This window comes from Schistocerca americana, chromosome 9 (assembly GCF_021461395.2).
Source record: "Schistocerca americana isolate TAMUIC-IGC-003095 chromosome 9, iqSchAmer2.1, whole genome shotgun sequence".
Classification (NCBI taxonomy): Eukaryota; Metazoa; Arthropoda; class Insecta; order Orthoptera; family Acrididae; genus Schistocerca; species Schistocerca americana.
In genome coordinates this window covers 203,353,873-203,367,136 of record NC_060127.1, presented here as the reverse complement: position 1 = coordinate 203,367,136, position 13,264 = coordinate 203,353,873, and the positions used below count along the sequence as shown (strand labels likewise).

The 13,264-nt window shown below is 43.8% G+C and overlaps 1 non-coding gene across 1 annotated transcript; it reads left to right on the top strand.

Annotated features, from left to right (window-relative positions):
- Positions 1-6,421: 6,421 nt before the first annotated feature.
- Trnad-guc lies at positions 6,422-6,493 on the top strand. The gene has a single exon. It is a non-coding gene; the product is annotated as a tRNA-Asp (tRNA).
- Positions 6,494-13,264: the final 6,771 nt, after the last annotated feature.

Sequence of the window (13,264 nt, the reverse complement as noted above, 5' to 3'; positions counted from 1 at the left end):
ATATATAAAATCAGTGGGTGTCGTAAGATGACTATTAAAAGACTATAATTAATGTTAGTCTGGTTGGGAATTTGGTAAGATAGACTGGATACCTGGTGAAACAGTTGCTCAGTAATGCAAGGTTAACTTCCCCAGATAGCTCACAGCTTTTAACCCCTTTTATTGTCTTGAATATCAGCGCCGCTTTCAGAACAACTGAATGCATCAACATTACATAACCAAGACCAAACGAATACAGAAAAATAACTGTTAGTCAGAAATAAAACTGCGATATCGGCTGTAACCGGTCGCTTTTTCCCATCGCTAGGTCATACTGGTGGGGTGTCTCCGGAATTCTGTCGTCCACAGACGCTGCGACGCGAGCTACGTGCTGCACGCACGTGTGATGGCAAACAGCTGCAGCGCACGCCCACGCGCAGCGGCGTGTCCGTTTTACGTAACGCCGGCCGCCAGCGGCTAAAGCGGCGTCTTGTGTGCTAGGCGGTGCCAGCTGCTAGTCAGCCAGCACGTGGCCAGCCACGCTACAGCCTCATCTAGCCGGGGCACACACATCAGCGAACGGATTCTCTTCCGTGGACTTCTGCACTTTTTAATGCACTGCAGCGACAAAGAAACTAGTACAGCCATGCATATTCAAATACAGACATGTGTAAACAGGCAGAATACGGCGCTGCGGTCGGCAACGCCTACATAAGACGACAAGCGTCCGGCGCAGTTATTAGATCGGTTACTGCAAAATGGCAGGTTATCAAGACTTAAATGAGTCTGGAGGTGGTGTAACAGTCGGCGCACGAGCGATGGGACACAGCATCTCTGAGGTAGCGATTAAGTGGGGATTTTCCCGTACAGCCGTTCCACGAGTGTACCGTGAATATCAGCAATCCCGTAAAACATCAAATCTCCGACATCGTTGCGGCCGGGAAAAGATCCTGTAAAAACGGGACCAACCACGACTGGAGAGAATCGTTCAACGTAACAGAAGTGCAACTCTTCCGCAAATTGCTGCAGATTTCAATGCTGGGCCATCAACTAGTGTCAACGTGTGAAACATTCAACGAAACATCATCGGTATGGGCTTTCAGAGCTGAAGTCCCAGTCGTGCACCTTTGATGACTGCTCGACACAAAGCTTTACGCCTCGCCTGGACCCGTAAACACAGACATTGGACTGTTGATGACTGTAAACATGTTGCCTGGTCGGACGAGTCTCGTTTCAGATTGTATCGAGCGGATGGACGTGTACGGGTATGCAGACAACCTCATGAATCCGTGGACCCTGCACGTCAGCAGGGGACTGTTCAAGCTGATGGAGGCTCTGTAATGGTGTGGGGCGTGTGCAGCTGGAGTGATATGGAGCGCTGATACGTCTAGATACGACTGACAGGTGACACGTACGTAAGCATCTCTTCTGATCACCTGCATCCATTGACGTCCATTCTGCATTCCGACGGATTGGGGCAATTCCAGCACGACAATGCGACACCCCACACGTCCTGAATTGCTACAGAGTGACTCCAGCCGTCTTACACTTCCGTTGGCCACCCCAAACATGAACATTATTGAGCGTATCCGGGATACCTTGCAACGTACTGTTCAGAAGAGATCTCCACCCCGTCGTACTGTTACGGATTTATAGACAGCCCTGCAGGATTCATGGTGTCAGTTTGCACCAGCACTGCTTAAGACATTAGTGGAGTCCATGCCACGTTGTCTTCCGCCAACTGCTGCAGATTTCAATGCTGGACTATGAACGTGTGTCAGCTTGCGAACCATTCAAAGAAACATCACCGATATGGGCTTTCCGAGCAGAAGGCCCACTCGTGTACCCTGACTTCGCGACACAAAGTTTTACGCCTCGGCTGTGCCCGTCAACACCAACAATGGACTGTTGTTGACTGCAGACACGTTTCCTGGTTTCAAATTGCGTCGAGCGGATGGAGACAACCTCATGAATCCGTGGACCCTGCATGTCAACAGGGGACTCCTCAAGGTGGTGTAGGGCTTGTCCAGGCGCACTGATATGGCACCCCTGATACAACTCTGACAGGTGACACGTACTTAAACATCCTGTCTGATCACCTGCATCCATGAATCCCCATTGTGCATTCCGACGGACATGGGCAATTCCAGCAGGACAATGCGACAGCCCACACGTCCAGAATTGTTACAGCGTGGCTCCAGGAACACTCTTCTGCGTTTAAACACTTCCGCTGGCCACGAAATTCCCCAAACGTAAACATTATTGAGCTTACCTGGGATGCCTTGGAATGTGGTGTTCAGAAGAAATCTTCACCCCCTTGTACTATTACGGATTTATGGATAGCGCGGCAGGATGCATGGTGTCAATTTCCTACAGCACTACTTCGGACATTATGAAGATGGTATCTGTTCTTTCGGACATGTCCCAAAGAACAGATACCATCTTCGTATAGTTAGGGCTAATTGGCCATTGACCTTCTTCTGTGCGGATGCACACGCATTGCGCGAACTCTTATGGGACTCGGTAAGATTGTCTGCCGCGAGTAATGCTGAAAATGCTATAGTCTCTTTTCTCTGTGAGGTTTAGGACTGATTAAATAAAAGGTTGCGAACGCTAGGTGTTTTCTTTGATTTAACGAAGGCTTTAGACTGTGTTAACCACAAAATATTACTGCAAAAGTTGCACCATTATGGAGTAAGGGGAGTAGCTTACAATTGGTTCGCCTCTTACTTTAAGAACAGAAAGCAGAAGGTAATTCTCCGCAATATTGAGAATGGTAGTGATGTTCAGTCCCAATGGGGCACTGTTAAGTGGGGCGTTCCCCAAGAGTCTTATTTATATAAATGATATGCCTTCTAGTATTACAGGTGATTCAAATATATTTATGTTTGCTGATGACACCAGCTTGGTAGTGAAGGATCTTGTGTGTAATATTGAAACATTATCAAATAATCGTCTTATAATTTCATGTATTGACTCGTTCCATGACCATGGAGACTTCTCCTTAATTTGGCCCCACGGAACAATAAATAAATAATGAGTGTAATGGGCAGGGGCACTGTGGACATTAAGTTGGGAATGTGGGTCTCATGGGGAGCGTGCAAGGGATAAATCCCTGTAGTCGCACTATCCTCTATGCCCTCGGTGGCTCAGATGGACAGAGCCTCTGCCATGTAAGCAGGAGATCCCGTGTTCCAGTCCCGATCGGGGCACACATTTTCAGCTGTCCCCGTTGATGTATATCAGCGCCTGTCGGCAGCTTAGGGTCTTGATTTAATTATCATTACTCTTCAGACATTAGTCGAGTCCGTGCCACATCGTTTTACCTCACTTCTCCGTGCTCGTGGGGTCCCACACGATATTGTGCAGGTGTGCCAAATTCTTTGGTTCTTCACTGTATATGAGGGCGCTGAGATATTTTGCCAGCCACTGGGCAATGTGTGCATAACATCGTTCATAACTTCATTTGCACATCAACCGTAGTTTTGACTGATTCTTCGCCTTATGACGACCTGCACTTGCAAGAAATTAGACATGTTCTAGTAGTTGCACCACCCCTGATTCTTTAAAGAATCGGTTAGCCATGTGTGAAACAGCTTCAGACGTAGGGTTTTTTTATAAACGACTTAATGTTCTAAATATCTGACTTCATACGTGTAACGAGAAAAAGTTTGGAAACGACTTGAAACCACGTGTAAAGATTGTTGGAAGTCAGTAACTCATCTCGTTTTCATATATCGGATAAATATACAATGACAGACAAGAAAGATCTGAACACGAAGAACTAATTAATGTAAAGTAATAAAATTCCGGGAATGCGTTTGTTTGGATAACATATTCAACAGGTTAACAATGCAAGATCATGGGTTAAGGCGGGTAGGACGTCAAACGGGCGACTTGGAATAGGAGAGGCACCACAGGACATTTTAATTTCCACTGTCTATACTTTTACAAGTAAATTCATGAAACTTTAACAGCATGACCAGGAAGGATTCATGATTCACACTCATAGCAGTGCAAGCTCAAAAACGTAACAAAACACATTGTTTTTACATGTGAAATTTCATCATTTTTTTCACTTACTACTGGCTTCATTTGTTGCTATAGGTACACTTTTCTTCCTAAGTAAGAGAGATTATTCGATGACTTTTGCACAGCATACCCTGAGTACCTCTATCGGTTCTCCCTTCTATTCCAGTCTCGTATTGTTCATGGAAAGAAGGATTGTCGGTATGCCTCTGTGTGGGCTCTAATCTCTCTGATTTTATCCTCATGGTCTCTTCGCGAGATATACGTAGGAGGGAGCAATTTACTGCTTGACTCTTCGGTGAAGGTGTGTTCTCGAAACTTTAACAAAAGCCCGTACCGAGCTACTGAGCGTCTCTCCTGCAGAGTCTTCCACTGGAGTTTATCTATCATCTCCGTAGCGCTTTCGCGATTACTAAATGATCCTGTAACGAAGCGCGCTGCTCTCCGTTGGATCTTCTCTATCTCTTCTATCAACCCTATCTGGTACGGATCCCACACTACTGAGCAGTATTCAAGCAGTGGGCGAACAAGCGTACTGTAACCTACTTCCTTTGTTTTCGGATTGCATTTCCTTAGGATTGTTCCAATGAATCTCAGTCTGGCATCTGCTTTACCGACGATCAACTTTATATGATCATTCCATTTTAAATCACTCCTAATGCGTACTCCGAGATAATTTATGGAATTAACTGCTTCCAGTTGCTGACCTCCTATTTTGTAGCTAAATGATAAGGGATCTATCTTTCTATGTATTCGCAGCACATTACACTTGTCTACATTGAGATTCAATTGCCATTCCCGGCACCATGCGTCAATTCGCTGCAGATCCTCCTGCATTTCAGAACAATTGTCCATTGTTACAACCTCTCGATACACCATAGCGTCATCTGCAAGAAGCCTCACTGAACTTCCGATGTCATCCACAAGGTCATTTATGTATATTGTGAATAGCAACGGTCCTATGACATTCCCCTGCGGCACACCTGAAATCACTCTTACTTCGGAAGACTTCTCTCCATTGAGAATGACGTGCTGCGTTCTGTTATCTAGGAACTCTTCAATCCAATCACACAATTGGTCTGATAGTCCATATGCTCTTACTTTGTTCATTAAACGACTGTGGGGAACAGTATCGAACGCCTTGCGGAAGTCAAGAAACACGGCATCTACCTGTGAACCCGTGTCTATGGCCCTCTGAGTCTCGTGGACGAATAGCGCGAGCTGGGTTTCACGCGACCGCCTTTTTCGAAACCCATGCTGATTCCTACAGAGTAGATTTCTAGTCTCCAGAAAAGTCATTATACTCGAACATAATACGTGTTCCAAAATTCTACAACTGATCGACGTTAGAGATATAGGTCTATAGTTCTGCACATCTGTTCGACGTCCCTTGTTGAAAACGAGGATGACCTGTGCCCTTTTCCAATCCTTTGGAACGCTACGCTCTTCTAGAGACCTACGGTACACCGCTGCAAGAAGGGTGGCAAGTTCCTTCGCGTACTCGGTGTAAAATCGAACTGATATCCCATCAGGTCCAGCGGCCTTTCCTCTTTTGAGCGAGTTTAATTGTTTCTCTATCCCTCTGTCGTCTATTTCGATATCTACCATTTTGTCATCTGTGTGACAATCTAGAGAAGGAACTACAGTGCAGTCTTCCTCTGTGAAACAGCTTTGGAAAAAGACATTTAGTATTTCGGCCTTTAGTCTTTCATCCTCTCTTTCAGTACCATTTTGGTCACAGAGTGTCTGGACATTTTGTTTTGATCCACCTACCGCATTGACATTTTTAAGACCAAAATTTCTTAGGATTTTCTGCCAAGTCAGTACATAGAACTTTACTTTAGAATTCATTGAACGCCTCTCGCATAGCCCTCCTCACAGTACATTTCGCTTCGCGTAATTTTTGTTTGTCTGCAAGGCTTTGGCTATGTTTATGTTTGCTGTGAAGTTCCCTTTGCTTCCGCAGCAGTTTTCTAACTCGGTTGTTGTACCACGGTGGCTCTTTTCCATCTCTTACGATCTTGCTTGGCACATACTCATCTAACGCATATTGTACGATGGTTCTTGTTCCTCCTGCCACCGAACTTCACTAATTCCCACTATATCAAACTTTAACCTATCCATTTCCCTTTTTAAATAGTCTAACCTAGCTGCCCGATTAAGGGATCTGACATTCCACGCTCCGATCCGTAGAACGACAGTTTTCTTTCTCCTGATGACGTATCGTTTCGCACATCGGATATCGTACAGCGTCAGCGCCGAGCGCACCGAACACGCCGGAGTACATCGTCGCCTGCAATGAAGAGTTTTGCGTTTAGTAGGCAGCCAGGCAGCCAGGCGCCGTTCTTACCGAATGAGTTATCATCCAGCCGCTCGCGTTAGACACACATGAACTCGGAGACGTCACATGTAGTCCTCGATAGTATAGTGGTTAGTATCCCCGCCTGTCACGCGGGAGACCCGGGTTCGATTCCCGGCCGGGGAGAACATTTTTTATTTAGAGGGACTACTCTCCCCTATGAAAATAATTCCCGTGGTGACGTATAACACCTCGAGCATGGAAAGAGGAAATGCAATATGCAACCAGTAGCAGTCACTTTATCAACATCTGCAAAGTGTTGCAACGTTTTATCACTAATCTTGAGGCACTTTGCATCTGCATTTAGACCATATTATAGCGTTCTTGCTGGCCGTTTTTTTCCCCTCTTAGTTAGACACTTGAGACATCCACTCTCGTGACATTAATGAACAAAGCTTACGAGTAACTTAAAACACGTATCAAATGTATGAAATGGAAATATTATTTTTGTACAGGCAGGAGGAAGGGAAGTTTGTCTGCCGGCCCGTCGACAATGGGATCATCGGAGCACAATCTCGGATCCGACAAACATGGGGATGGAAATCACTGTCTGGCCTCTCAAAGGTTTTCCGTCTTTACTGTTAAAAGGCCAAGGCCTGATTCCTCCCTAGAGTTCTAAAACTACCGTAGGCTACCTTAACTAAGCGTAGACTGCTGTATTTTTCCAAGTAGCGTTGGTCAGTTAAGATTGTAACTGCTTTACCTGTATGTTAGGTGTGCTGCTGACCTATCGGGCGTTGCCCCATTTCAATCGCTTTGTTTGCATATGTGTCTTACTAGATTCCCCTACAAACTGGAAGCGGTGAATTGTCTAGAAACTGAATGAGAGTATATAACGGACTGTGTAACCTATGGAACATTTTTCTGCTGTATAGTCTGTCCTAAATATACATGTACGTGATTACTCTGCTACTCACAATAAAGTGCCTGGCAGGGTGGTTCAATGAACCACCTTCAAGCTGTCTCTCGGACATGTCCCACTCTCGAAAGGCACGCGGGAAAAACTAGCGCTTAAATTTTTCCGTGCGAGCCCTGATTTCTCTTATTTTATCGTGATGATCATTTCTCCCTATGTAGGTGGGTGCCAACAGAATTTTTTCGCAATCGGAGGAGGAAACTAGTGATTGAAATTTCATGAGAAGATCCCGTCCCAACGAAAAACGCCTTTGTTTTAATGATTGCCACTCCAATTCACGTATAATTTCTGTGGTACTATCTCCCCTACTGCGCGATAATACAAAACGAGCTGCCCTTCTTTGTACTTTTTCGATGTCATCCGTCAGTCCCACCTGATGTGGATCCCACAGCGTACAGCAGTACTCCAGAATAGGGCGGACGAGCGTGGTGTAAGCACTCACTTTAATGGACCTGTTGCAATGACCTTGCCAATGAATCGCAGTCTTTGGTTTGCGCTACCCACAACACTGTCTATGTGATCGTTCCAATTTAGGTTATTTGTAATTGTAATCCCTTAGTATTTAGTCGAATTTACAGCCCTCAGATTTGTGTGACTTATCGCGGAATGGAAATTTAGCTGATTTCTTTTAGTACTCATGTGAATAACTTCACACTTTTCTTTATTAAGTGTCAACTGCCACTTTTAGTACCATACAGATATCTTATCTAAATCATTTTTCAGTTCGTTTTGGTCATCTAATGACTTTACAAGACGGTAAATGACAGCATCATCTGCAAACAATTTAAGAGGGCTACTCAGGTTGCCTCTTATGTCGTTAATATAGATCAGGAACAATAGAGGGCCTGTAACACTTCCTTGGGGAACGCCGGATATTACTTCTGTTTTACTCGATGACTTTCCGTCTATTACTACTAACTGTGACCTTTCTGACAGGAAATCACGAATCCAGTCGCACAACTGAGGCAACATTCCATAGGCAAGCAATTTGGTTATAAGACTCTTGTGAGGAACGGTATTGAAAGCCTTCTGGAAATCTAAAAATATGGAATCAATTTGACATCCCCTGTCGATAGCACTCATTACTTCATGAGTATAAAGAGCTGGTTGTGTTTCACAAGAACGATATTTTCTGAATCCGTGATGACTACGCGTCAATAAATCGTTTTCTCCGATGTACTTCATAATGTTCGAATACAGTATATGTTCCAAAACCCTACTGCAAATCGACGTCTGTGATATGGACCGGAAGCCTTGCTTTATTAAGTGATTTAAGCTGCTTTGCGACACCGAGGATATCTATTTCTATGTTTCTCAGCTTGGCAGTTGTTCTTGATTGGAATTGAGGAATATTTACTTCGTCTTCTTTGGTGAAGGAGTTTCGGAAAACCGTGTTCAATAACTCTGCTTTAGTGGCACTGTCATCAGTGACTTCGCCGTTCTTACCGCTCAGTGAAGGTATTGATTGCGTCTTGCCACTGGTGTGTTTTCTGCCAGATTTCTAGACAGAATTTCGTTGTGGAAATTATTAAAAGCATCTCGCATTGAGGTAGGCACTATATCTCGAACTTCCACAAAACTTCGCCAGTCTTGGGGATTTTGCGTTCTTTTAAAATTGGCATGCTTTTTTCTCTTCTTCTGCAAGTAAACTGTATTTCTGGCAAAATTGAAATTGTCGATGTTTAATTCAGGTTCTATTTGAAAATTGTTGATTTGTTTGTGAAACATGGGAATGTTGTAGCAAAAATTTAAAAAAAATAGAGATAAATTATATGGCACTAAAAACGCAATTTCCTAAAAAAAGGAGAGCTGAAACTTGAAAGAAAATCGAAAGACAAAAAGATATCAAACATTGCTTCAGTACTTTGTTGAACTTACGTAAGACAAGTTTCTAATATTCATCAACAACTTTCGCACTTACCGATAATGACAGGAAACTCTTGTCTTTGAGAAGGTTCTATTAAGTAGAAAATAACAACGACAACTAATATAATTTTTTAATGTGTGTGCATGTAGACTGCATTTGCATCAAATGTAACTGCTTTGGTTACATATAATCACAAAAGTTACACGATCAAGTAATTTTTATTAGTTATAAAATGCAATTTATGTTTTATAAGGATATAAAATACACAATGGGCTAACACTGCAAAACAAACAAATGAACAGAAAATACGCCGGCTCCCTGTTTCTGTCTCACATACTCATTCGTGTTTCTTTACCTACCAATGCCACGCAATGCCACGCATTTACTACGTCACTTACGTAGTGTACCGAAACACCCGAACCGCAGTTTTGGTAGAGCGCAACCCTATCTATACCTTCCCCAACACAAGTCAGTGCTACGTCTCCAGTCATCTCCATCGTCGACGTACATTGAAGGTCAGTCTTCGTGTGAGCGAGGAGTGTTTGTACTGTGGACTAGTCTCACAAGGGATTCCCGCAAATACGCATCATTCACCTCGTTGTTAGCGGCATCCAAGTCATCAAATCTGCAAGCTCCCCAGTCCAGGCACCAAATACAAATACCCATGGAAAACATTCTCAGCGTTAGAAACGAAGCAGTACCTTGCTCTAGCGTTATCACGGAACTCGTTTACTCTTATCTCCCATGTTTTTCCGAGTGGTACTGAGAACATACGACAAATGACGCAGCAAGAAAAAAGATGTAGAGCGTACAAGAGACGTCTGATTAGGTACTGCTACGGCGAGGGAGCGGTGGGCCAATACTGTTACGTTGCTATTGATGGCAAATGTCTTGTGTCAGTGGCTGGCGGTACAAAATAACGTGCCGCGATTGTATCTGCATTAGGCCTAAGTGTGATTGTTTAGAAAATCAACTGAAACAAAAATTAATTTGTCATCATTTGCTGCCGTTATTCCGCACTTACTACTTCATTACCGTTTATGTCCAAGGTAAGCATAACTTCTATAAATATTTCCCATTTGAATTTGTGCTACTGAAGTACGTTTCACGTAATATTGTATTAGGCATCTTCAGCGGCCTAAAAAGAAGTAAAAGAGACAATGTTCGCTTAACTGAAATTAATTTCTGAGAACCTGCAGTGTCCCATAGCAAGGTATTTCGTATATCCCAACCGTTACAACCAGTAACCCCCAACACCGATTCCTCAAAGAATCGAACTCTCGTGTATAAAACAGCTTCAAACGTCTGATCTACAGCGTTTAGTAAGCGAAAAACTGATCGTACAATGTAGGCTTTGGCGGCCGATATCGTCTTCACTTAAAACTTGTGGGCTGATAAGCCGCGGTCGATGTATAAAACTCACCCCTGACGTTTCGTCTCCGACTGCGGTAGACATCCTCCGAGGTAAGGCGACAAACTGCAAAGAGGACCCGAGGAAGTGCTGATTAAATAGACAGTGCAGAGGGCGCCGCTGCCGATCACGTGGCGTCGGCTATGAGATTGTCTCTGGTGATGCCAACATTCTCGACTGAAAGTAATCCATCGTCACGCTTGCGGTGCAACGCTGACATCCACATTTTATCCGCTTTAACACCTTCGTCTTTCCTGTTAAAATTACTACGGTGTTTATCAATCTCGATAGCCTGTCAATGCATGCGCGCATAATAACGCGAGGTTTTAGATATGGCGCTCCTCTCGCTCAATTTTATTTCATGATCACCGTCGCCGGCCGGGGTGGCCGAGCGGTTCTAGGCGCTACAGACTGATACTCCTTTGGGACCCAACTTGTACATGTTTTGCGATACTTCAGCTTGTTACAGACAATGTTATGAAATGTACCAGTACTAACTTGAACATTATCAACAATCATTTCCACAGTCATACGGCACGAATAATGTCATGAATTCGACTTTCAAGTGATGCAGTTTAAACTGCAACCGGTCGGCCAGAACAGTGTTCCTCAGTCACTGAGTCGCGACCATTTTTGAACTGCTCTACCCAATTGTAAAAATTTGTACGATTTATGCAACCTTCATCATAAACATTAGACATTCTGCAGTATATATTTACCGTTTCCTCACTTTCAGCAAGTAAAAAACGAATAACAGAACGTTGTTCAATTAATGTGGACGTTTCAAGCGGACTCGCCATCTTGAAATGTGTTTTTGAGGTTATAAACAAAACAATGTTGATACTCGTACATCAGCTGATCAAGGGTCATCCCAGTGATGCCAACTGAAAGCCATAAAAGTAACAAACTGGCCTTACTAACAGTTTTTCCCCAGATCAATTTGTCTCTTTAGTTATTGAATGACGCTCGTATATTGTAATCAATAACGGTTCTATTACAATTCCTCGGGGTACTCTGGAAATTACGTCTATATCTGCCGATTCTGTTCCGTTAAGAGCGGCGCGTTGAGTTCTACCTGCAAGGAAATCTTGAACCCAGTCTCAAATCTGGTCCAATATTCGACAGTCGCGAATTTTTTTTCAGTCAGCGGCAGTGGGGGACGGTTATCAAATCCCTTTCTGAAGTCTAGGAACGCAGCGTCTACCTGTGTGCCGTTGTCTACACCGCTTTGTATCTCATGGAAGAACAGAGCGAACTGGTTTTGTTTGGATCTCCGGTTGTGGAATCCATTTTGAGTTTTCGTTCTCCAAAAACATACGGTTCTTGAGCATAAGACATGTCCCGTAATTCTACAACAGATTGACGCCAAGAACGTGGGCACATAATTACATGTATATGTCGTAGGTCCCTTCTTGAAGACGGGAGTGGCCTGCGCCTTTTTCCAGTCACTAGGTACCCTTCGTTTCCGCAGCGACCTTCGATAAACTTGTGTTACAACTGAGCAAGTTCTTTCGCAAAATGTTTGTAGAACCTTATAGGCATCTCATCTAGTCTTGATGCCTTTCCACTGTGGTCGTTTTTCTATTCCTCAATCAGTAATCCCGATATCTGCCTTTTATAGGTTCGTAAGATGATTGAAAGAAGGGCCGTGTTACGATCTTCCGCAGTGAAACAGTTTAGAAATAGTTCAGTGTTACAGCCTTCTCTCCGTCATTTATCCGTTCCCGTACCATCACGGTCACTGGCGAACTGAATAGATGATTTCGATGGTTTCACGTAAGACCAAAATATCTTACGGTGTCTAGTCAGATCGAGTAACGTAATTTTACTTTCAAAGTCATTTTCTCTCATTGCTGTCTTTCCGCTCATTTTCGGCTCAATCAGCTTTTCTTTGTCGGCTAAATTTTGACTTGTCTAGAATATGTGACGAAGCTCTCTTTGTTTACGTAGCTAATAAGATTATCCTAATAAGATTATTAAACCTAATAAGATTATTAAACCACGGTGGGCCTTTTGCATCCCTTGAGATCTTGCTCCATACATGCTTGTCCAAGACATACTGAACGATGCTTTTGAATTCTTTTTCTATTTGTGTTCCACATCTTCGTTCCCTGCACTAGAACGCTCAGATACTCTGCGATTTGTATCCTGTCACTCTTGCCAAGCAAAAATACTTTCATACATTTCTTAACAGTCTTTGAAACAGCCGTATAATCACTGATACCGTCCTCTACGTTAACAGATTCGAGAAATTCAGGTTTGTCCTTGTAGTTGACACCATACTGTCTAATGTCACATTATTATTCTAAATCACCAAAAACATTACTCGCACCTACAGCCAGAGTGTGTGTTTCTCTGCTGTGCCAGCTCAGCCGCAGCGGAGGTACCATCCGACTCATTGACTCATCCACCCACGTTCCCGTCCGGCTCGCGTGCTGGGGTTTTGCCGAGAAAGAAAAAAAGGAATAGTCCTACAGACCAGACAGACAGAGACAAAGTCCCCACATGACACACCGTTCTGCGAAGTCCCTAACATTTCCTTCTGGCGTCGCGCAAGTCTTTTCCTCTCCTGCCAGCTGCATTCTTATAATTTCCCTGTCCCGCCGCCGGTACGAACAACTTTCTCCCGCTTGGTTTATGCTACCACGTATTTCTTTGTGACTTCTGATGTGTCATTAATCTCTCCTATAGTACTCATTATGC